Source organism: Schistocerca nitens, chromosome 2 (assembly GCF_023898315.1).
Source record: "Schistocerca nitens isolate TAMUIC-IGC-003100 chromosome 2, iqSchNite1.1, whole genome shotgun sequence".
Lineage (NCBI taxonomy): Eukaryota > Metazoa > Arthropoda > Insecta > Orthoptera > Acrididae > Schistocerca > Schistocerca nitens.
Genome location: NC_064615.1, coordinates 93,868,524 through 93,893,235, shown reverse-complemented (window position 1 = coordinate 93,893,235; position 24,712 = coordinate 93,868,524). Strand labels below are relative to the sequence as shown.

Here is a 24,712-nt window from a genome sequence, read left to right as displayed (position 1 = left end):
ACATCAACTGGCGCGTGGAGACTTGCAGGTCTAAGAATTTCAAATAGCTTAGTTGTAATGCTTGTAGCGTTTTCATTAAGAAGACTAGTGGTCCGTTTGAGGAAAAGAGCAGAGGCCTTGTTCTTAATGTCAGTTAATCCCAGACCTCCATTGCTGGGATCTAGGGTAGCTGTTCTCCCAGTCACTCTAAACACTTCACCTCGCCATAGGTAGTTAGTGACGATTGACATTATCTTTCCAGCGATCATGGTGGGAAGTGGAAAGAGTTGCGCAGTATAATAAGCTTTTGATAAAAGGCAATTATTAACTAAATGAATTCTCTGATACTGATTTAAAGTTCGGGGCAGGTTTTCTCTGATGGCTCCTTGAATATATCCGGATGTAGTTTTCCAATTTAGGGCTGCCATTTTTAGTGGACACGTAGTCAGAGTCGTCCCAAGTGATTTGCACTGAGCGACCGGTGTTGCCCAAGTGACAGTTACGTGTTGAAAACCCCGCAGGTTTAGAAATCTGCTCTTATTGGCATTGGTGGTGGCTCCCGACACGCTGCAGTACTTTTTAAGGAGCAGTTCTAATTTGGAAATGTCATCGACGTTCCGTAATACGACGCCTACATCATCAGCGTATGCATTTGTGACTGTTTTGTGACCTGCTAACGTAATACCTGTTAGATTGGCGTGGAGACTGCGGAGTAGCGGCTCCAAGGAAAAGACGAATAGAAGCATGGAAAGCGGGCTGCCCTGAGGAACGCCACGCCGTATCTGAATCTGCTTAGTTCTTTGGCAGTTGACAGAGATACTTGCGCTGATTCCCAACGCAACGTTCTTAACCACACTGAGAGCTCGTTCGTCAAAGCCGATTTTTCTCATTGTTGTAAGAAGGAACCTGTGATCCACACGGTCGAAGGCTTTGTGAAAATCAATAAAACAAATGGCACATTTGATGTTCGTCACTGAACTGATGGCAATTAAGTCCCTGTATTCCGCAATACTTTTGAAAATAGTCCTGCCAGGTACACATGACTGATGTTGACTTACTATTTTTTTGGCTAAAAGTGAAAGTCTGTTATTTAACATTCTAGCTATGATTTTATAGTCGGAGTTAAGCAACGAAATAGGGCGAAAGTTGTTTAGATTTCGCTTCGAAGTTGTCTTTGGAACTAGTACTATTGTGCATTCTTTCATAGCATCAGGTAGTGGTTTTCCTTGGATAATCTCGTTTGCCATTTGAGTGAACTGTGCTCCTATGAGTGACCAGTATCGTAGATAAAATTCAACGGGCAACCCATCCGGCCCCGGTGACTTTTGTAAAGGAGACTTGCGGACGGTTTCGTGGAGTTCCTCTTCAGTCAAATCAGTAAGAAGTCCTTCATTTTCCTCTTCTGACAGCTGAGGAACTATGCTGCCAAGAAATTCTTCGAAGGATTCTTCGCATAACGGACTGGCTGAATATAGATTGTGGTAATACTTGTAAACCTCGTTGACAATCTCTTTCTGAGAAGTAATGGTCAGACCGGTCGAAGTCTGGATCTCATCAAGAAAGGTTCGTCTCCTGTATTTGGCGTGTCCCAAGAGGTGATACAAGGAAGTAGTTTCGTCCTCTGATAATGTCTTTAATGTGTCTAGACCATACAGCCTAGACACAATGCTGTAGCCGATAGGGCACGCAATTGCTAACGCAGACGGGCGTGAAGTCTGGAACATGAGACTTATAAATGAATAAGAAGAAAAGTACGTAGATGCTTGTTACTTAACTTTTAATTAGTCCTTGGAATACATCTCTCTTGAATATTAGTAAGCTATAGGCACTGATACAAATGGCGCCTTGCTAGGTGGTCGCCATTTAACTTAGCAGAGGGCTATTCTACTGTCTATCTCTCGGCAAATGAGAGCAAGGCTTAGCACGTCCAATCGCTAGCTATGTTGTCCGTACAACTGGGGCGAGGTCTCCTCAGTCTCTCGAGACCTGCCATGTGGTGGCGCTAGGTTTGCGATCACACAGTGGCGACACGCGGGTCCGACATGTACTACAGGACCACCTAGTAAGTGTGGTGTCTAGCGGTGACACCACACTCCTCCCCCGCAAATCGGCGAACGGTCGTGAGATAAGGCTTCCGCCCGCCGTGGGGAGGACCGCATGTTGACGTATGCGATGAGGTGGGGAGCCTAACAACAGGCGAGGCTGTGCCACCCGCACCCGGCCATTCGGTCCGAGGGGAGCTAGGAAACGCCTGAAAACCTAGTCCAGGGTGCACGTCAACATGCGGTGTATGCGCCCGTAATGAGACAGGAGGGGCCGAAGGGTCAACCTCCATTGCGTCGGGGAATCCGACGCGCGATGACGACATCTGGTCCGGAGCTGGCAAGAGGTCCATGGCGGAGGACGGCTGGGCACGGGAAGCGAGCGGCGGCTCGTGACCCAGGGAGGCGCGTGGCGGTTGCAGCGACGCGTCCACTGCGAGCGGCGCCGGCGGCGGCTGCTGCGGCGGTGGCGGCGCGTCGCCACGAGGCAAAATGGAAGGCAGCGTCGGTAACACCTGGGGATGAGGCGAGCCAGTAGATGGGTCCCCAGGGCGCTGACCTGACGGCACCGTCGCTGAAAGCAGACGGGGAGCGGCAGAACCCAGGCGACGACAGAGGCGCAGCTGATTGAGATGCCGACGCACCTCACCAGAGGCCCCCAAAATCAAATACATCGCGCGGCCGAGGCAGCGAAGAATGCGCCCTGCGAGCCAACGCTGTGAACCGCGATAGGTGCGATAATAGACAACGTCGCCAGGAGCAAAAGCAGGAGTCTGCCGCTGCACAGGAACCTGATGTGGCGGATGCAGCAAAGACATCAAGGTGCGATGAGAACGACCATGGAGCAATTCAGCCGGCGAGCGACCATCGCGGGGCTGAGAGCGATACGAAGACAAAAAGAGCAACAACGCGTCCTCCCGAGAATGCGACTCTTTCAACTTCAACATCTGTGACTTGAAAATCCTGACCAATCGTTCAGCGGCACCGTGTGACTGTGGCGAAAACGGCGCAGATGTCAGATGTTGAATACCATTGGCCTTGCAGAATGACTGAAATTCAGCGGACATGAATTGTGGGCCATTGTCGGAAACAATAGTCTGCGGAAGACCTTCAATGCAAAAGATAGCAGACAAGGCTTGGATTGTGGCAGAAGACGTCGTGGAAGACATCCGGACAACAAAAGGAAAATTACTGAAAGCATCGACCACAACCAACCATCGAGCATTCCAAAATGGACCAGCAAAATCGATGTGTAAGCGTTGCCAAGGGGAAGTGGCTTTCGGCCAGGCAAAGAATTGCCGCGGCGGTGCGGATTGCTGTTCGGCACACGCCACGCAAGAAGAGCACATATTCGTAATCGCAGCATCGATTCCGAACCAAGTACAGTGCTGACGAGCAAGTTGTTTCGTACGCACTATACCCCAATGTCCTTGGTGAAGAAGCTTTAAGACAGAGGACTGCAACGAACGTGGGACCACGACTCGGGACTGATCATTATCGGAACGCAACAACAAAACACCACGTCGGACAAAAAGTCTCTCCTTGTGAGCAAAAAAACGACGAACCAAAGGATCCTCGATCCGTGACTTCGACAAGGGCCATTGCGTAGCAACAAAACGCAAAACAGTAGCAAGGACAGGGTCAGCAGCTGTGGCTGTAGCTACACGACGAAAATCAATCGGAAACGATTCGACCACGTCATCGGTTTCCGAATCAATGAACATGCAAGCAAGTTCGGAAGAATCGAATGCTGTATCCTCAGCAACAGGCAAACGGGACAACGCATCAGCGTTTCCGTGCTTAGCAGTGGACCGGTGGTGGTGGTGGTGGTGGTTGGGATGTGTAAGGGGGACTAAACAGCGAAGGTCATCAGTCCCCCATTCCAAAAACAAGCGAGACAAAGTCGCAGAGCAGATAAAACCCCAAGGGGGAAGGAGACTGCCCCCCCCAGGTGCTAAAGAACACAAATTAGGCAACGAACACTACAGAAAAGAAGAGTACGGACGAACACCAGACAAAAAGAAATAGAAGAGAAGAAGATGGCCGGAGACTGGTTGACTGACCACGACAACAAAAAAGGGAAAGAGTCAACAATCTCACGGCACACCAGAACAGCAACAGGCACAAGGACAAAAGACACAGAAAGGGAAAGGTGCAGGACCTCCCTAAATCGAACCATAAAACGGACTACCACGGATAAAATTTAAAACTTTATCAGCCATGGAGGCATCGTCAGATAAAACCAAAGCCAAAGTGCCCGGGAGATTAAAAGATTGCCGGAGTGTGCGCAGTCGAGGACACTCCAGCAAAATGTGGCCGACCGTCAGCCGGGACCCACACTGACACAGGGGGGGATCCTCCTGACGCAAGAGATGGCCGTGCGTCAGGTACGTATGGCCGATGCGCAGCCGACACAGGACCACCGAGTCCCTGCGAGAAGCCCGCAGGGAGGAACGCCACACGGCGGTCGTCTCCTTGACAGCCCGCAGTTTATTCGGGGCTGTCATGCCACGCCACTCAGCAGCCCACATCCCAATCAGCTTACGGCGCAACACCATCTGCTGGTCGCGAGCCGTAAGGCCGACCTCCAAAGCCGGGGCGTCGATCGCCCCTTTAGCCAGCCTGTCGACACGTTCGTTCCCTGGGATGCCAACATGACCGGGCGTCCAAACCAAGACCACCGAACGACCAGAACGGGCAATGGCGGAAACAGACTCCTGTATGGAGGACACCAGAGGAGAGGAGGGATAGCAGCGGTCGATGGCCTGAAGGCTGCTCAGGGAGTCACTGCAGATGACGATGGACCCACCTGAGCAGGAACGCAGATGCTCAAGAGCGCGCATGATTGCCACCAGCTCTGCAGTAAAAATACTGCAGCCAGCCGGCAAGGAGCGTTGCTCAACATGGGCAGCGTGAGCAAAAGCGTAGGCAGTGCGACCATCAACCAGGGAACCATCCGTGTAGACAGGCTCACAGCCCGGAAATGATTCGAGGAGCGCAAGAAAACGGCGACGGAGGACCACAGGCGGAACCGAGTCCTTAGGTCCCTGTGCCAAATCCAGACGGACGGACGGCCGGGACAAACACCAGGGAGGCGTAGGTGTACGGACCCGGAAGGGAGGCAGAAGAGGGAATGACCCCAGGTCTGACAGCAGGGACTGGACACGGACAGCTATGGAAAGCCCAGACCTAGGTCGCCGTTCGGGCAGATGGAGGACCATAGCAGGGAAAAGCAGGCGACGATTGGGATGGTCTGGCGAGCAATGAACGTGGACAGCATAGTCGACGAGCAGACGATGGCGGCGAATCCGCAGCGGGGGAACCCCGGCCTCCACCAGTAGACTATCCACGGGGCTGGTGCGAAAAGCGCCAGTGGCAAGCCTAACCCCACAGTGGTGTACGGGGTCTAACAACTTCAACACTGAGGGGGACGCAGACCCATAGGCCAGGCTCCCATAATCAAGCCGGGACTGCACAAGGGCTCTGTACAACCGCAGCAGCGTGCAGCGATCTGCACCCCAAGACGTGTGGCTAAGGCAGCGGAGGGCGTTGAGGTGCCGCCAGCATTTTTGCTTCAGCTGAGTAATATGAGGAACCCATGTGAGCCGGGCATCAAACACGAGTCCCAAGAAGCGGCAAGTGTCCACCACCTCAAGCAGGTGGCCGTCGAGGTAAAGTTCAGGATGAGGGTGGACCGTCCGACGCCTGCAGAAGTGCATAACTCGAGTCTTGGCTGCAGAGAACTGAAAACCGTGAGTCAGAGCCCACGAGGCTGCCTTGCGAATGGCGACTTGCAGCCGGCGTTCGGCGACTCCCGTAGTCGTGGAGCTAAATGAGATGCAGAAGTCGTCGGCATACAAAGAAGGAGACACCGACGACCCCACTGCTGCAGCCAGACCATTAATAGCCACCAGAAATAAGTAGACGCTCAACACTGAGCCCTGCGGGACCCCATTTTCCTGTATATAAGAGGAACTAGAGGTGGCACCGACTTGCACCCGGAAAGAGCGGCGCAATAAAAAGCTTTGAAGAAAAGCCGGGAGCTGACCACGAAGACCCCACTCATGCAACGTGGCGAGGATGTGATGCCTCCATGTGGTGTCATACGCTTTCCGCAGATCGAAAAATACAGCAACGAGATGCTGACGTCGGGCAAAGGCCGTACGGACAGCTGATTCCAGCCGCACCAAATTGTCCACTGCAGACCGGCCCCGACGGAAGCCACCCTGGGATGGAGTGAGGAGACCGCGCGACTCAAGGACCCAACACAAACGCCGCCCCACCATACGTTCGAGCAATTTGCACAAAACGTTGGTGAGGGTAATGGGACGATAGCTGTCCACCGCCAGTGGGTCCGCACCGGGCTTCAAGATGGGGACAATAACACCCTCTCGCCATTGCGACGGGAACACACCTTCGCTCCAAATGCGATTAAATATCGCGAGAATGTGTCTCTGGCAGTCCCTGGAGAGATGCTTCAGCATCTGCGCGTGGATGCAGTCTGGGCCTGGTGCTGTATCAGGGCAATCGGCGAGAGCAGCGAGGAATTCCCTCTCGCTGAAAGGGGCATTGTATGTTTCAGAACGACGCGTGTGAAATGAGAGCGGCGTCCGCTCGGCTCGCTCCTTTAGAGAGCGAAAGGCGGGGGGATAAGATGCAGTCGCAGAGCTCTGAGCAAAGTGCGCGGCAAGCCGTTCAGCAATGGCGGCAGCGTCCGTGCATACAGCGCCGTCCAAGGAGATCCCAGGGACACCGAAAGTGGTCTGGTGTCCATAAATCCGCCGTATCCGGGACCACACCAGCGAGGGGGAGACACGGGAGCCCAACGATGAGACATACTGCTCCCAGCACTCTTGCTTACGCCGTGTAATCAGACGTCGGGCGAAGGCACGTAGCCTCTTAAAGGCGATGAGGGTCTCGAGAGACGGGTGCCGCCTATGACGCTGGAGGGCCCGCCTACGGTCGCGAATAGCCTCAGCAATCTCCGGCGACCACCAGGGTACAGCCTTCCTCCGAGGGAGTCCAGAAGAGCGGGGGATGGCAGCCTCGGCTGCCGAAATGATGGACGTGGTGAAGACACGGACCACCTCGTCAATGTCACCCTGCGGGGGACACTCAACGGTTGCCGCGGAAGTAAAACGCGGCCAGTCAGCTCTGTGGAGGGCCCAGCGTGGCAGACGCCCAGAAGAATGACACTGGGGCAGTGACAAATAGATGGGAAAATGGTCACTGCCACACAGGTCAGGATGCACCCTCCAGTGGAGGGATGGGACAAGTCCGGGGGTGCAAAGAGAGAGATCGATGGCGGAGAACGAGCCATGGGCCACACTGAAATGTGTGGGAGCACCGGTGTTCAAGAGGCTAAGGTCGAGCTGAGCCAATAAATGCTCCACGGCACGACCGCGGCCATCGGAGACAGTCCCACCCCATAGAGGGTTGTGGGCATTGAAATCGCCCAACAACATGAAAGGTGGCGGCAGTTGGGTTATCAGAGCAGCCAGGACATACTGCGAGACAGCACCATCCGGTGGAAGGTAGATACTGCAGACGGTAATAGCCTGTGGCGTCCACACCCGTACAGCGACAGCCTCTAAAGGTGTTTGGAGAGGGACAGACTCGCTGTGCAGAGTGTGAGCGACATATATGCAGACGCCACCAGACACCCTTTCATAAGTTGCCCGGTTCTTAAAATAACCCCGATAGCCACGGAGGGCGGGGGTTCGCATTGCTGGAAACCAAGTTTCCTGCAGAGCAATGCAAAGGAAAGGATGAAGGCTGATAAGCTGGCGGAGCTCAGCTAGATGGTGGAAGAAACCGCTGCAGTTCCACTGGAGGATGGTGTTGTCCATGGCTGGGAAAGGCGTGACGGGACTGGGAAGGCAGATTACGCCGCCAGATCACCTGCTGCCTCCGACTGAGCACCCACGCTAGTGCTATTCATGGCGTCTGAGGGACCGCCGAGATCGAGGTCCTCAGCGGACGCCAGAATCTCCACCTCATCTTCGGACGCAGAGGGAGAAGGGTGCGGTGGGACAGGTGCCACCGCAATTTCAGGATTCTTGGGAGCCTTTTTCTTTGACTGCTTTGCTCGCTGTGCCTTTGGTGGTTCTGGCTGGGAGGGCGTCACTGGGTCAGTCTCAGGGACTGAAGACGACCGCGACGCCCTACAACCAGCGACCGGTGGTTTTTTGGCAGACTGGCGAGTGTCCGCTTTGGCACTGTGCAAAGCCTGGGATGGGAGGGCCCCAAGGGACCCCTTCCGGGCGAGAGGAGCCGAAGAAGGCCCACGCTTCTCCGGCTGTGAAGGGGGAACAGATGTCCCCGGTGGTTGGGGTGGTGTTGCTCCTGAAGTAGATGGAGCAGGAGCAACAGGGAGTGAAGTGCCCCCCACAACCGAGGGGGCCGGTGAGGGCTGACAGAGCTGAGTTCGAACTGTTGGGGACGGCACTGAAGAAGTGCGAACAGGTGTTGCAGCAGCAGCATAGGTGGACGGCATGGGCACAGGGTGTAGCCTTTCAAACTTCCGCCGTGCCTCGGTGTAGGTCAGGCGGTCCAGGGTCTTATATTCCATTATCTTCCTTTCCTTCTGGAAGATCCGACAGTCCGACGAGCAGGGGGAATGGTGTTCTCCGCAGTTAACACAGATAGGAGGCGGGGCACATGGAGTATCGGGATGAGATGGGCGTCCGCAATCTCGACATGTGAGGCTGGAAGTGCAGCGGGAAGACATATGGCCGAACTTCCAGCACTTGAAGCACCGCATCGGGGGAGGGATATAGGGCTTGACGTCACATCGGTAGACCATCACCTTGACCTTTTCCGGTAACGTATCACCCTCGAAGGCCAAGATGAAGGCACCGGTGGCTACCTGATTATCCCTCGGACCCCGATGGACGCGCCGGACGAAGTGAACACCGCGTCGTTCGAGGTTGGCGCGTAATTCATCGTCGGACTGCAGAAGAAGATCCCTGTGGAATATAATACCCTGGACCATGTTGAGACTCTTATGCGGCGTGATGCTAACTGAAACATCCCCCAACTTGTCACAAGTGAGCAACCTCCGTGACTGGGCAGAGGATGCCGTTTTGATGAGCACAGAACCAGAGCGCATCTTTGACAAGCCCTCCACCTCCCCGAACTTGTCCTCTAAATGCTCCACAAAAAACTGGGGCTTAGTTGACATAAACGATTCTCCATCGACTCGCGTGCACACAAGGAACCGGGGTGAATATTCTCCACCGACTTCTTTTGCCATACGTTCCTCCCATGGAGTGGCCAGGGAGGGAAAGGATCGCGGATCGCATTTCCTGCCGTTGAGGTTAGACCTCGATCGCTTAGAGACTGCTGGTGGAGGCCCACCAGCTAGAGATGAAGTACCACGCTTCATTGCGGGTCATCCGCCCCGATGCCACCTACTCCGACCAAGGGCCCTCCCCACGGGCGCCACCCAGCCGCAGCAATAGCCACCTGGCAGGATGGCCATTGCCGGGAGTCCCGATGCCCCAGGGAGATGGGCATCTACTCCTTGGCATACGTGGGGAGTTAACGGCGCAGGCATCAGTAGAGCGATCCCTGTGTTGTCAGGGGGCTACAACCAAGAGGGTACATGGCGGCCCCACCACAACGGACTGGCTACCGTGCTGGATCTTAGGTGCAAAATGTCCAACGTCGTCGTCGCAGTTAAAAGAAACACTGCAGAGTGCAGCGTGGTAATCGCCCAAGAGATCGAAAACGAGCGGGACATCATTGCAACGACGAGAAATCCGGCTAAAGGTCTAATTGCACGACGGATACAGTGCACCATGTAAGGCGCCCTTCCCCAATTGGCTCGCTCTTCGGAATAATTTAGAAATATGGAGGTCAAACCCGAGAGGGGACCATCACGTAAGGCCGAAACATGTGAGACTCCTTTTAGTCGCCTCTTACGACAGGCAGGAATACCGCGGGCCTATTCTAACCCCCGAACCCGCAGGGGGGAGCAGTGGACCGATACAAGATATTGTAGCGGTACTGCGAGAGAAAAAGTGACCAGCGAATGAATTTCTGCGCTGTACGTGGAGGTACAGGCTTGTTCGGATGAAAAAGCGATGTCAAAGGTTTGTGGTCCGTGATGATTGTAAAGTGACGACCATACAAGAAATCGTGAAACTTTGTAACACCAAACACGAGAGCTAAAGCTTCTTTCTCTATCTGTGAATAAATTCTTTGCGCAGATGAGAGCAATTTGGACGCAAAGGCAATAGGGCGATCATGCGAGCCATCCTTGTGCGCAAGCACAGCACCGATCCCGAAATCCGATGCATCTACCATCAACAAAAGGGGTTTCTGGGGATCGAATGGCGTAAGGCACGTATTTGAAAGTAACGCCGATTTCAACTGGCGAAAGGCGCGTTCGCATTCCGTCGTCCAGACGAACGGAACACCTTTACGGCGTAAGCGATGAAGCGGAGCTGAAATGGAAGAAGCATTGCGCACAAACTTTGCATAATAATTAATTTTACCCAGCACACTCTGTAGTTGTTTAACATCCCGTGGCGAAGGCAACTCCTGTATGGCACGGAGGTGCTCTGGACTCGGATGTATACCTTGGGCATTTATGACATGCCCCATGTAGGGTAAGTCCCGAGCAAAAAACACACATTTGTCCTTCCTCAAGCGAAGACCATTCTGACGCAAGACCTGAAATAATGTTCGGAGATTTTGCAAATGTTCGGCTTCTGTCTTTCCTGAGATCACAATATCGTCCAGATAGTTCGCAGCAGTAGGGACCGACGCACAAACAGTTTGTAAATATTGCTGAAACAAAGCAGGGGCGGATGCACACCCGAACGGTAGTCTTTTGAAGCGATACAAGCCAAGATGCGTGTTAACCACTAAGACGCGCTGGGATTCTTCGTCCACAGGTATTTGCAAGTACGCATCTGCTAGATCCAATTGGGAAAAATATTTTCCCGGGCACAGTTTGTCAAAAAGATCTTCCGGGCGGGGCAAAGGAAAAGTAGCAGTCACAAGTTGAGGATTCACATTTGCCTTGAAGTCCACACAAAGTCTCAATTTTCCGGAAGGTTTTGGTAAAATTACTAAGGGTGAGGCCCAGAGAGAAGCCTGCACACGTTCAATTACACCTTGTGATACTAAATCGTGTAATGTTCTTGCGACCTCATCACGCAATGCGTGGGGAACATTGCGCGCTCTGAAAAATTTCGGTTGTGCGTTTTCTTTCAGTTCCAAATGCGCTTCATAGTCCTTAGCGCAACCAAGGCCCGGTGCAAAAATGTCTGCAAATTCTTCACAAAGACTAGAAACACTGGCGGAAGGCACAGTCTGATTCACTGATAGGACCTGATTTACTATAGACAAATTAAACAATTGAAATAAATCTAAACCAAACAAGTTCACTGCAGAAGTAGAACGAAGAACGTAAAATGATACAAGTTTTGTCTGTCCCTTGTGTGGTGTCACCGCTAGACACCACACTTGCTAGGTGGTAACTTAAATCGGCCGCGGTCCTGTAGTACATGTCGGACCCGCGTGTCGCCACTGTGTAATCGCAAACCTAGCGCCACCACATGGCAGGTCAGAAGACACGGACTAGACCTCGCCCCAGTTGTACGGACGACATAGCTTGCGACCAGACCTACCAAGTCTTCCTCTCATTTGCCGAGAGACTGATAGAATAGCCTTCAGCTTATTCCATAGCTACTACCTAGCAAGGCGCCATTTGTATCAGTGCTTATAGCTTACTACTATTCAAGAGATGTATTCCAACAAGAGAATAAAGTTAAGTATATTATTCCAGCTACGTACTGTTCTTCTTATTCATTAATAAGTCTCATGTTCCAGTACTTCACGCCCGTCTGCGTTAGTTTAGCGTGCACTTTCAGCCACTTCGATCTACAAGGTGTTGGCCCAGCTGCCGACACATCACCTTGTATGTGGCAAGAAGGCGTGTGTGTGTGTGTGTGTTGGGGTTTATGGGCGCTCAACATCGAGGTCATCAGCGCCCTGACACACATGAAAAGGAACGAATGTGGAGAGACCTAATAAAACTGAAAAAACACACTCAAAGAAAGTAGAAAAAGAGGGAAAAGACTACATAAGAATGTAAAACCTAAGGAAAGGGAAAACATAGCAACAAGAACGGCACAGGAAATTGTCATTGGCTGGCCACTTACATAAAATATGGGCGAGCTTGTCACACAGTGAGCAAATTAAAATCCTCCCCCTAAAATCTTTGTAAAAACATGTGACATGGCACAGAACTTTAAAACTTTAACCACATTCGTCCGAGTGTTGCCTAAAAGAGTTGGCAGGTCCGCTGGCAAGTCAGCCGCGGCCCGCTGGTCAGAAAATAAAACGCAATCCAGTAAAACGTGGCGCACAGTGATCTGGACGCCGCAAGCACCACACAATGGAGGGTCTTCTCGCCGGAGCAGGAAGCCATGCGTCATAGGGCTGTGGCCTATTCGAAGCCGAGTGAGGAGAACCTCGTCCCGTCGATGGGGCTGAAAGGAAGTACACCACACACGCGTTGTGGGCTTGACTAGACGGAGCTTATTGTCAGTCACTTCCAGCCACTCATCCTCCCACCGACACATGACTCGGGAGCTCACCAGCGAGGTAAGTGCGTGCAAGGGGATAGCACACTGAGATACGTGTGGATCAAGACACGCCTCCTTGGCTGCGAGATCTGCCCTTTCATTCCCAGCAATGCCGACATGCCCCGGAACCCAGCAGAAAGCTACAACCTTCCCCAGTCGCTGTAGTCGGAGGAGGGCATCCTGGATGGTCTGGACTACTTTATCTGCCGGATACAAATGGTGCAATGATTGAAGGGCACTGAGTGAATCGGAACAGACAAGAAATTTAGGAGAGGAAGAACGTCTCATCTGCTCCAGCGCCCGCAAGATCGCAGACAATTCTGCATCAAAGACAGTAAAAGTCTGAGGCAGTCGGACCTTGAGGACACGATCCGGAAAAACAACTGAGCAACCAACGGAATCCCCTTGTTTCGACCCATCCGTAAAAACAGCTACATAGTCGTGGTGCTCGGATAAAATAGCAGAAAATGCTGCATTAAAAACGGTGGCGGGAGTGCAATCTCTCTTGTACTGCAATAAATCGAAAATCACACGTGGCCTCTTCAGTAACCAGGGTGGCAGACGGTTAAAACCCAGGATTTGGGGTTGTACAGACTCCACACCGAGGGACTCAAGCACACGTTGTACTCTCACCCCAAACGGCAACGTAGCCCGGGGACGGCGGGAAAAAAGGCGGTCCAGAGGTGGATGGGCAACAAGACGGTGAGAAGGCGAGCTGGGAGCTGCAAGAAACTTACAAGCTTGGCGCACCAGCAGGAGCTGCCGCCGGATGGTAAGTGGCGGTTCACCAGCCTCAGCACAGAGGCTGGGTACGGGACTGGTCCGATAAGCACCCGTGGCCAGTCGAATCCCAGCATGGTGAACAGCGTCAAGGATCCGCAAATAAGACGGCCTCGCTGACCCATATACTGTGCACCCATAGTCCAGCCGTGAGCGCACAAAAGCTCGATAAAACTGAAGGAGACGCGCCCTGTCCGCTCCCCAAGACCTGTGGCTGAGGCACTTGAGGATGTTCAGTGCCTTCAGCGTTCTGGCTTTCAAGTCGCGTAGGTGTGGCAACCATGACAACTTGGAGTCAAAAATGAGGCCCAGAAACCGCACTGTGTCTCCAAAATGTAGGACAGTATCCCCCATATGCAAGGCAGGCAACGTAAAAAGACGACGAGAACGATTAAAATGAACACAAACACACTTATCGGCAGAAAACCGAAAACCCGTCTTTGCAGCCCACTCCTCTAACCGCCGCACTGTTAGTTGCAATTGACGGCTCGCGGATGCAACACTGGAGGAGGAACAGAAAACAGCAAAGTCGTCCACAAACAAGGAGCACTGTACTGGACTCCTCACTGTAGACGTTATACTGTTGATTGCTATGGCAAAGAGAGTAACGCTTAAAACACTGCCCTGGGGGACACCGTTCTCTTGCTCAAAGCGGTCAGAGAGTGCGTTACCAACGCGGGTCCGAAAAAACCGCAGAGACAGGAAAGACCGAATGAATATGGGGAGGCGGCCACGAAAGCCCCATTGATGCAGTTGTGCAAGAATACAGTGTCTCCAAGTAGTATCATATGCCTTACTGATATCAAAGAAGATACCGATACAGTGATGCCGACGGAGGAAAGCCTGCTGAATAGCCGCCTCGAGGAGGGTCAGGTTGTCGACTGTGGACCGAAATTTTCGGAATCCACACTGAAAGGGGCTAAGGAGCTGCCTGGTCTCTAGCAGCCAGACCAGACGACGGTTAACCATCCGTTCCAGGGTCTTTCCGACACAGCTTGTCAAGGCGATACTACGATAACTACTGGGACATGTGCGCTCCTTCCCTGGTTTGAGGAGAGGGATGAGGATTGCCTCCCTCCACGAGGTGGGGAGCACTCCTGTCTGCCATATGAGATTAAAACATTCGAGGAGGATTTCCTTTGACGCCGCTGGCAGATGGCGAAGCATGGAGTACCGGATGCGGTCGTAACCTGGTGCAGTGTCAGAAGTCGCAGTAAGTGCCGATTCAAGTTCCCACATGGAGAAAGGGGAGTTGTAGGCCTCAGAACTGTTCGACCGAAAGTCCAACTTCGCTCGTTCGACAGTCGCACGGTAGCGACGAAATGCTGGATCCTGGGTTGCAGTGGCAGTACTTTGTGCAAAATGCTCTGCCAGCGTCTGAGCAATGGCTCTGGGTGTTGTTTGGAGGCATCCCTGGTTCAGGACTGCAGCTATTGGTAGACGGCTGCGTTTACCGGAAATCCTCCGGATGGCTTCCCATACTTTTGTGGAAGAAGTGGAACGGTTGATGGAGTCCAGGAACTCCTGCCATGACCTTTTCTTGCTCTCTTTAATGACACGGCGTGCCCTGGCTCTCGCGATGCGAAAGGTGGTAAGATTGACTGCTGTTGGGCGGCATTTAAATCGGCGAAGAGCCGCACGCCTGTCCCGGATGGCTGAACGGCACTCATCCGTCCACCAAGGCACAAGGCGCCGCTTAGGAGGGCCAGAAGACTGTGGTATGGACAGGTCAGCAGCATGATGGATCACAAGTGTGATGTGATCCACCCATTCCTGTACGCTGTTGTGGCGTTCAAAGACAGCCAACCGAGTGAACAGAGGCCAGTTAGCCCTGCCAATCATCCACGATGGCGGCCTCTGCTCCAGCAATACACCATCCAGGAGATGAATGCGGATGGGGAAGTGATCGCTGGAATGAAGGTCGTCAATGACCTCCCAGTGAACAGAGTCGGTGAGGGCGGGAGAGCAGAAAGATAGGTCAATGGCTGAGAATGACCCAGTAGCGGCAGAGAAATGTGTTGGAGTACCCGTGTTGAGGATGCACAACACTTGAGATGTTAGGAGGCTCTCCAAAATTCGACCTCGAGTGCAAAGAGAAGTGGAGCCCCACAGGACATGATGGGCATTGAAGTCTCCCAGGAGGAGGAAGGGGCGGGGGAGTTGGTCGATAAGATCTGTGAGAGCGTCTAAGGTCATTGCATCCAGAGGGGGTAAATAAAGGGAGCAAACAGTAAGCCTTCGACGGGAATGAATTTCAACTGCAACTGCTTGCAGGTCAGTATCCAGGGGGAGAGCAGAGGAGTGGTGGTCATTGTTGACAAACACGGCGACTCCGCCTTTGGCTCTGTCTCCAGTCAGGTCATCTTTGCGAAACAACGTATAGCCCCTGAGTACAGGAGCATCAGATGGTTTTAGATGTGTTTCCTGTAAACACAAGCACAGGGGGCGTTGCCGTGCTAGGAGGTGCAGTTCCTCCACATGTGCCCGGAATCCATTCATGTTCCACTGTATAATGGGAGCCATCGATCAGGGTGGGAGGACCTTCAGTCTCACTTTCTGTCGGGGAGGAGAGCCCACAACAGGTGGAGGCTCAGGTTTGGGGCGAGATGATTGCCCCAGTCTGACATCAACCTCCATCGCCTCTGAAGAGGAGTCGAGAGAGACGTCAGAAAGAATGACATCAACATCAGCAGACTGTAGAACTTCAGTCTCCTTCAGCGGTCGAGTCTTCACCTTTGGTTTGGGCTTCGATTTTCTGGCCTGAGGTGGCAGTGGAGCCAAAACCTCAGAAGCAGTAGGGGGTGTAGCAGCGCTGGGCATTGCACAAGACTGGACTTGCGAAGGGGCAGGAAGTTCCATGATGTCAGCTACCACGGCCTGGTCAGAAGGCTGGGGAGGAGCAGCAGGCTTCACAGGAACAGCAGCAGCACACGTACATTGACAAACGCAGGTGCTAGTGCTGACAGTAGCAACCTCCGTTTGTGTAGCGGCATCAGTTTTCAAGACTGGCTGTTTCAGAACGGAAGAAAAGGAAGCAGCGAACGTGGGCGGCTGCAGGGACTTGTAAATTTTCTTTGCCTCACCGTACGGGATGCGTTTGGTGGTTTTAAGTTCCTGGATCTTCCGTTCCTCAAGGAAAACTCTACATTCCCTACTCCACACAGGGTGATCCCCAGAGCAGTTGACACACTTGGGAGGAGAGGAGCAACCAACTTCCTCATGGGCGGCTCTACCACAGTTCCCACAAGTGGCTTCCCCTTTACAGCCGAGAGTAGTGTGTCCAAAGCGTTGGCATTTAAAACACCGCATGGGGTTGGGGTAATAAGGCCGTACACTGAGACGTAGGAAACCTGCCTTCACATGCTCGGGCAATTTGGTGCTGTTAAACGTAAGGATGAACGAGTCAGATTTCATGAGAGCACCATCCACCCGTTTCATAACGTGTTGCACGTCGACAATTCCTTCCCGCGACCATTCAGCCTTCAGTTCGTCTAGGGGAATATCAACGAGATCTCGGCAAGTCACAACACCCTTGCTGTAGTTCAAGGTGTTGTGAAATTCAGTGTCAATCGCAAACTCCCCAAGAAATTGTGCCTTCTGAAGGTTCTGGACTTGCTGGAAGCTAGATGTTTCAACCAACAAGGTGCCATTTCGCAAGCGCTTTACAGATTTTAATGTACCAGCAATACCTTCTAAGCCTTTCTGGATGTAAAATGGCGAAACTTTGTCGAAACTCCCATCTTTTCTTTTAATTATAAGAAACACATTCTGCGAAGCAGCATGCATTCTGTTACTACCTGAATCAGGAGGACTGGCTACACGAGCCCTCTTGTGAGATTGGGTGTTAGAACCTACCAGCGGCCCACCCTTTCCGCTGGGAGGAGGAGAAGAAGAAAACTTCGAGGGTTCCATCTCGGTCCCACGAGCAGCTAGGGAACTAGGAGTCCACCTAGACAGAGCCCCGCGTGCCTAGGTAAGCCTTATACAACTGAGGTGCGGCAGGCTCCCCAGAGGTTGCCCGCTAACGACTGTTCCACCTCAACAGCCATGCATCTCATCGGCGCGCAGCACACCTTGAGATTGAGGGGTTTTTTAGAGAGGTTTATTCCGTCCTCGCGATCCGGGCGGTCAAGCCAAGATCCCCATTCCCTGAGACACACAACGTTCCACCGCCGCGCCACACGGTGGTCGCTGATGTATGCTCAGAGCTTACGGTGACAGGGGACTGGCGGCGCTTTCCAGTCCCCAGCTCAGGAACCCCGGGGTCGCCAAGCCCGTACCCAGCAAATTAATGCTGAGCCCCTGGGGGGGGCAAGAAGGCTGCACTGTCCTAACACAGGTATATGCTGTCCAGAGTAACTATGTAACTTAACATTTGCGGCACGCAATGGCGGTTTGCCCAGTTGTTTGTACGTGTCGTGATTGAGCAATGAAACTGCAGCTCCGGTATCGAGCTGGAATGGTATCACTTTGCCTTCAAAGTTTAAGTCCACAAAAAGTTTATTGTCCTGCTGACGACAAGAGCGACTGTCACGTGCAATTTGAACTGATACAGGTACAGAAGCACTTGCGACTTTACGGGATTTTCGGCGACGTCGACGCACTCTGTTTGTGGGACTAACACAGTCACTGTTAGCTAAAGTGTCACTGGACGGGTGGGAATGAACTACATGAATGTCCATGGGCGAAGGTCCACGAGCCTGATTATCCTGGGTTCGATTCCGGCGCGAAGCAAAGGGCCTGGAATTATTGTGATTGTCTGATCTAAGCTTTTTCTGGCAAACACTTTGAACATGTCCTTTCTTTTGACAGTAAAAGCAAATAGCTTGGCGTGACGGGCAATTTTCATGCGAATGTCTAGCTGCACACCGCGGGCATGATTTCACTACAGTTGCTTGCTTACGCGGCGCACGTGTTTGCAAGGTAGGCTACCGCCGCTGTGACGGGCCCGAGGGCCGCGTAGCGTCCCGTGCAGCGGGCCCGGCGGGCCGGTTAATGTGACACACTGCTGGCGAAGTTTCAAATGAGCCTTGAGCAGAGTCAAGTGTGTCTTGCCTATCCAATATGTCTATCACTTGTTGAAGGGAGGGATTTACTAGTTTCAAAATCTGTTCCCGTATGCGAACATCAGAAACGTTCTGTGCTATTGCATCACGCACCATAGTGTCTGAATAAGGAAGGCCACAGTCACATTCAAAGGCACACTCCCTAGTAAGTCCTTGCAAAGTTGCAACCCACTCCCTATTAGTCTGACCGGCCGTACGTTTTGTACGAAAGAACGTATACCGTTTTGCAACAACATTTACTGTTTCTTTGAAATAGGCATCTAACGCCGACTAAATTTCTTCGTAGGACAGAGTTGCTACGTCGCGCCGGGGAAACAACTTCACTATCACACGGTAGGTGCACACACCGACACAAGAAAGCAAAAACGGCTGCCGCTCATTACCTTGAATTCTGTAGGCTGCTAGATGGAAGGCAAATTGTCGGGACCACTCAGTCCACGACTCTTGAGCTGCGTCAAAGCTACGAAACGGAGGTGCAACAGCGTTGTGTGGCAGCGGTAGCGAAGAAGCGGCGGCTGCCGCATCGGTTTGCAGCGCACGTTGACCCTGGACGAGCTGTCCAAGGGCTTCCAATAACGCCTGCGTCTGCTGATTCTGCAAGTGAAAAAATTCGGACAGTACATCCGGAGATTGTGGCGAAGCCATGACACAAACGAATTAATACAAACTCTTTGTCTCGTCGCCAATAATGTTGTAGCCGATAGGGCACGCAATTGCTAACGCAGACGGGCGTGAAGTCTGGAACATGAGACTTATAAATGAATAAGAAGAAAAGTACGTAGATGCTTGTTACTCAACTTTTAATTAGTCCTTGGAATACATCTCTCTTGAATATTAGTAAGCTATAGGCACGGATACAAATGGCGCCTTGCTAGGTGGTCGCCATTTAACTTAGCAGAGGGCTATTCTACTGTCTATCTCTCGGCAAATGAGAGCAAGGCTTAGCACGTCCAATCGCTAGCTATGTTGTCCGTACAACTGGGGCGAGGTCTCCTCAGTCTCTCGAGACCTGCCATGTGGTGGCGCTAGGTTTGCGATCACACAGTGGCGACACGCGGGTCCGACATGTACTACAGGACCGCGGCCGATTTAAGTTACCACCTAGTAAGTGTGGTGTCTAGCGGTGACACCACAGTCTTGGCTTTTGACTTTACTTTTAGTCCTTCCAGCTGTTGTTGTTTAATACGGAGTAATTTGGCCTTAGTTTTCTTAATGTCTTCCAAACGAATACCGGAAATGCTCGCCTGGTCATACAAGTTTCGTAACATTGCATAATAAAACTCTATGGTGTTCTTGAGTTCTCGGGATCGTTGAAGACTGTAATGAATTAAAACGTTCCTCAGTTTTGGTTTTGCCCTGTTGCACCACCAGTCGGTAACAGTCACATAGCGATCTACCGAGCGCAAGCACATATTCCACGTTTCGTGGACAACATCTGCTAACTCATTGTCCTGTAACAAAGATACGTTCAGCTTCCACTGACTTCTTAAACGGCGAGTTGGTTGTGCCCTTAAATTGAGAGAAGCCAGCATACTGCAATGGTCGGAGAAATATACAGGAATCGTCTCGACTTTAACTAAGGATCTTTCCATACCTTGTGACACATATATCCTATCAATCCTGCTACAGGACTGTGTAGCTATGTACGTATAAGCAACAACAGTGGGATATTTAATTTCCCAAGTATCTCTGAGTTTTAGATCCGTGACTAGCCGCTTCAACTCGTTACAGCAATTAAAATTGGGAGTCTGATCTTTTTTATTGAGTACACAGTTAAAATCGCCGCCAATTAAAAGTTCTGGCGGGTTTTTCCGTAATAGATATATTATTTCTTCTCTAAAAAAATGTGCCCTTTCCGGTCTATTGGAGGTCCCTGACGGGGCATACAGGTTAATAATAGTAACGTCAAAAACGTTAATTCCTATTGCTCTGCCCGAGTCCAGTCTCTCGACATCAGTTACAGGGATCCCTTCCCGGATTAAAATTGCTGTCCCCACCTTTGTTTCGAGGGAGATGTTTAGTATTTCTACATAGCCTGCAACTTTAAGGTCAGGCATCACGACTTCTTGCAGCAAAGCAATGTCAGTTCCTGATTCGTAAAGGAAATCCTTGAGAGCAGCAATCTTCGGTTCTGACTTAATCCTGTTAATGTTTATAGTTGTTATTGTGTATGCCTGGCACATGTAGCTTCCTTATGAAAATAAGGACAAAAAATCCCTACTGTCAGAGAAAAGTAACAATTACTCCTGGAGGTAATAGAAGAAAAAGAAGAAAGAAAAAAAAACTATACTAAAAACAGTCAACTACGAAATTGGCATATTGGTAATTCCGTTGTCACCGAAATTGTGCAGGAACATGGTGGCATTTAGCAGTATCATTTCTCGAGTGAGACTTGGCTGTGTCAGTTCAATAACGGATTCTTTACCAGGTCAGACTTATCTTTACAGTGGAGTTTTGCACCATCAAGTTTCTTTGAGTTTTTCTCGGGGGATACTTCAGAAATTATTTCATATGATACGTTTTTGGCTTTCACATCCTCTTTTCCGAGTTTTTGTTTATCGGCGTTACGAGATGCTTTGAGGTTCGGTTGAGGTTTTATCCTGCGTCTTTGAACCTCTGCAGTGGCAGTGTGTGACCGCGAGTGATCCGCATCTTGCGCCGATTGGGCGGAGGTGGCCTCGACACAGTCCTGTTTGTTAAGTCTAGTTCCAGTTTCAGTTCCTTCCGCGACCTCTATCGGTGCAACGGGAAGGGAGTGCGGTGGGTCTGTAGATTCGCAGGGCTGAGTCCGATCCATCGCTTTCTGTTCCTCAGAACTCGACTCCTGTGTCGCCGTGATCGGAGCCAGTGTTTTCGCGTCCATGTGTTCTAACGCTGTGGCAGCAGCAGCTGGCGGCGGGAGGGCCTCTGCTGCTGGCGTCACTGCCACATGTTTACTGTCTACGTCCTCACCCGCACCCTCACTGCATTGCTTTTGTTTACGGTTGGACTGCGATGTATCATCGTCTGAACAGTCTTCAGTTGTGTCTAAAGGTCTCTTTTTAGTTTGCAGATCGCATTCGTGGGTAGAAGAACTGCGATCGGTAATTACATGCAAGGGAGGAAAATCAGCGACATTTACGGCAGTTACATCAGAAGTACTAGCTCCATCATTACTGGCCGGGGGAGGTTGATGAATGTTAGGCAGGACATCATTAAGCGTTAGACGCTGACGCTGCGTAAGGCTATTTTTAAGGACATAGACACGGCGAGGACAGTCTTGACGGAAATGACCCGTTTCATTACAAATATTACATGTCTGGACCTGCCCTAAATATACGATATGCGCTTTATGACCAGCAATAGAAAGAAAAGATGGTATATTGGCTTTAACTTCCATTTCTACTGATCGTATGCCATTGAAACACTGTAATTTATACAATTTGGACCACCTTTCGTTGACAATGGACTGGATCTCCCCGTATTTCGAAAGCGCCTCTTTAATCAGCTGATTATCTACTTCAATAGGAATATTTAGCACTCTTACAGTTTTATACGTGATATCCGCTCTCCGAATCGAAACACTACTTTTAGACCCATCTCTATGCACAAAGTCAGCAACACTACCCCACCTCAACAACAGCTTCTCAACATCCACAGGATTAAAAAATTTGACTAAGACACAGTATTTGTCAGCATCTAATTGGGTGGTATGTACGGAAAAGAACTTACTCCAATTACGTCGGTCAACCAGTCATGGATTTCCAAAGCTGTAGGTTGCACTGCACGTGTTTCCTTCTCGAAAGAGAAAACCAGGGTATTCTTCCGGACAATTCCAGCCATTTTTCTTCAGTTACGAGGAGATCCCGGTAATAAACCGAAATTCCTCCAAAGCACGACCGTTATCACGGACGAAAACACACAGAAACTTTGCACAATAACACCAGACACGTACAAACACAGATATTCACAAACGGCAACAAACTAAAGCTCAGGACTTGGCGTCACCACTGACGTACACGGAGCAGCAGCGGACACGTCCTAACGCGCGGACAGCTAGAGCCGGAATACCATGGAACCAGACAGGAGCATGGGACTCGTAAATACACTTAGCAGTACTCTGACATACTTCAGACACTTCCTACTTGCATTTTTTAACCTAATTGACACGATCGAGCATTATAAAACTTAATCTGGGCAATGTTTGCAGTTGCAGCCGATGACTGCATTTCCTGTGCGTCTATATGACCGCGCTGAGTAGCAGTGTGTGGAAATGAAATGCAGGGACGGACGTAAAGCAATCAGTACGAATAAGAAAGCATGCACAGCCTCTGGTAGCTCAGTTGGTAGAGCGGTGGACTGTAGTGGGCGATTCACAGTTATCCATAGGTCGCTGGTTCAAATCCGGCCCAGAGGACTGTTTTTCTAATCTCAGGAGCAAAGAGGCTCCAGAGCATGCCCACTCGGTCAGAACCTCCCTATGTTTTAAACCTATTTTAAAGGAAATTCATTTGCTCAGCTTATAATAGCTAGTTGATAATCATGGGATTCTCAGCCTTCGTAGGATAATGATATTTCTTCGAATTACCGTAAAATTGCTTGCTCTTACAGGCATTACTCGTTTAATGTGCTATATAGGTCACATAGTCGCACCAATATTCAACAGTTTCACAGACGTCTCGTTTTTTACACAAACGTAGAAACTAAATCCCTGAGCCTATCGCTGCTACTTGCTCGGCGAGAAACGCTTATTACAGAAAATTTAGACTAAACGAATGTTCCACCGAGATTCGAACTCGGATCGCTGGATTCAGAGTCCAGAGTGCTAACCGTTACACCATGGAACCAGACAGGAGCATGGGACTCGTAAATACACTTAGCAGTACTCTGACATACTTCAGACACTTCCTACTTGCATTTTTTAACCTAATTGACACGATCGAGCATTATAAAACTTAATCTGGGCAATGTTTGCAGTTGCAGCCGATGACTGCATTTCCTGTGCGTCTATATGACCGCGCTGAGTAGCAGTGTGTGGAAATGAAAGACAGGGACGGACGTAAAGCAATCAGTACGAATAAGAAAGCATGCACAGCCTCTGGTAGCTCAGTTGGTAGAGCGGTGGACTGTAGTGGGCGATTCACAGTTATCCATAGGTCGCTGGTTCAAATCCGGCCCAGAGGACTGTTTTTCTAATCTCAGGAGCAAAGAGGCTCCAGAGCATGCCCACTCGGTCAGAACCTCCCTATGTTTTAAACCCATTTTAAAGGAAATTCATTTGCTCAGCTTATAATAGCTAGTTGATAATCATGGGATTCTTAGCCTTCGTAGGATAATGTTATTTCTTCGAATTACCGTAAAATTGCTTGCTCTTACAGGCATTACTCGTTTAATGTGCTATATAGGTCACATAGTCGCACCAATATTCAACAGTTTCACAGACGTCTCGTTTTTTACACAAACGTAGAAACTAAATCCCTGAGCCTATCGCTGCTACTTGCTCGGCGAGAAACGCTTATTACAGAAAATTTAGACTAAACGAAGGTTCCACCGAGATTCGAACTCGGATCGCTGGATTCAGAGTCCAGAGTGCTAACCGTTACACCATGGAACCAGACAGGAGCATGGGACTCGTAAATACACTTAGCAGTACTCTGACATACTTCAGACACTTCCTACTTGCATTTTTTAACCTAATTGACACGATCGAGCATTATAAAACTTAATCTGGGCAATGTTTGCAGTTGCAGCCGATGACTGCATTTCCTGTGCGTCTATATGACCGCGCTGAGTAGCAGTGTGTGGAAATGAAAGACAGGGACGGACGTAAAGCAATCAGTACGAATAAGAAAGCATGCACAGCCTCTGGTAGCTCAGTTGGTAGAGCGGTGGACTGTAGTGGGCGATTCACAGTTATCCATAGGTCGCTGGTTTAAATCCGGCCCAGAGGACTGTTTTTCTAATCTCAGGAGCAAAGAGGCTCCAGAGCATGCCCACTCGGTCAGAACCTCCCTATGTTTTAAACCTATTTTAAAGGAAATTCATTTGCTCAGCTTATAATTGCTAGTTGATAATCATGGGATTCTTAGCCTTCGTAGGATAATGTTATTTCTTCGAATTACCGTAAAATTGCTTGCTCTTACAGGCATTACTCGTTTAATGTGCTATATAGGTCACATAGTCGCACCAATATTCAACAGTTTCACAGACGTCTCGTTTTTTACACAAACGTAGAAACTAAATCCCTGAGCCTATCGCTGCTACT

At 50.8% G+C, this 24,712-nt stretch overlaps 5 non-coding genes across 5 annotated transcripts; 3 read left to right on the top strand and 2 right to left on the bottom strand.

Moving 5' to 3' along the window:
- Positions 1–22,775: 22,775 nt before the first annotated feature.
- Positions 22,776–22,864, top strand: Trnay-gua (transfer RNA tyrosine (anticodon GUA)). The gene is given in 2 exon segments: positions 22,776–22,812; positions 22,829–22,864. It is a non-coding gene; the product is annotated as a tRNA-Tyr (tRNA).
- A 355-nt stretch (positions 22,865–23,219) lies between these two features.
- Trnaq-cug (transfer RNA glutamine (anticodon CUG)) lies at positions 23,220–23,294 on the bottom strand. The gene has a single exon. It is a non-coding gene; the product is annotated as a tRNA-Gln (tRNA).
- A 248-nt stretch (positions 23,295–23,542) lies between these two features.
- On the top strand, positions 23,543–23,631 carry Trnay-gua (transfer RNA tyrosine (anticodon GUA)). Its single transcript is given in 2 exon segments — positions 23,543–23,579; positions 23,596–23,631. It is a non-coding gene; the product is annotated as a tRNA-Tyr (tRNA).
- Positions 23,632–23,989: 358 nt separating this feature from the next.
- On the bottom strand, positions 23,990–24,061 carry Trnaq-cug (transfer RNA glutamine (anticodon CUG)). Its single transcript has one exon. It is a non-coding gene; the product is annotated as a tRNA-Gln (tRNA).
- A 248-nt stretch (positions 24,062–24,309) lies between these two features.
- Trnay-gua (transfer RNA tyrosine (anticodon GUA)) lies at positions 24,310–24,398 on the top strand. The gene is given in 2 exon segments: positions 24,310–24,346; positions 24,363–24,398. It is a non-coding gene; the product is annotated as a tRNA-Tyr (tRNA).
- Positions 24,399–24,712: the final 314 nt, after the last annotated feature.